We start from the raw sequence: 812 nt of genomic DNA, 5'->3' as shown, positions 1-812 counted from the left end.
TCACCTTTAATTCCAAATAGGGCAAAATTGCTAGAAAATGTGTATATAGGACCAGGAAAGTTTAAGGTATAGGTATATATAAATACACAAACACAGATAAGTGACCACACTTGGTGGGGAGGAAGCAAGTGATTAACTGAAAGGATACAGAACAAGCAAACAAGTGGTCACTGCATACACGTAGCTCATACCTTCCTCTTGTAATTAACCCATGCTGATAGGAAGAGAGCATCACCATGCTTGCATTGAAGGAGCTTTCTGGCTATATTTCTTTCAAGAGAGATTTGTATGTTCTTTTGGCAATTCATAGTACTTTCAATATTCTTCATCACTGCCATAATTCAAATAAATCAATACTTTTTGTAGTCTTCCTTGTTCCAATTTGGCTGCTAACTGAAAGGTAAGCAGTTCAAAACCCCCAGCCGTTCCTCAAAAGAAAAACAAGGCTTTCTACTCCTATAACTCAGAAACTCACCAGGGCTGTTCTACCCTGTCCTAGAGAGTCACTATGAGTCGATGTTCACTTGAGAGCAGTGGATTTTTGTGTTTTATTCAATGCCCAGCTTTCAAATGCATATAAAGTAATTGAAAATACTATGGCTGGGAGCCCTTCATGGATAGCAGAATATGTGGACAGCTTGGTCCAAGAATCTTCACTAGACATTTAATGCTTTTCACCATTTACATTTTTTTTTCTGTTTTAAATTTATTCCTCCTTATCTGACACCTCTCCTCCCATGCACACCTTTCTTCCCCTCATGGACAAACACATGTGCATACCATCCCTACCAAAGAAGCAAGAATCCCCACCC

Source organism: Echinops telfairi, unplaced genomic scaffold (genome assembly GCF_000313985.2).
Source record: "Echinops telfairi isolate 266 unplaced genomic scaffold, ASM31398v2 ScPeMD7_3509;HRSCAF=4178, whole genome shotgun sequence".
Lineage (NCBI taxonomy): Eukaryota > Metazoa > Chordata > Mammalia > Afrosoricida > Tenrecidae > Echinops > Echinops telfairi.
Note: the sequence above shows the minus strand (reverse complement) of the source record.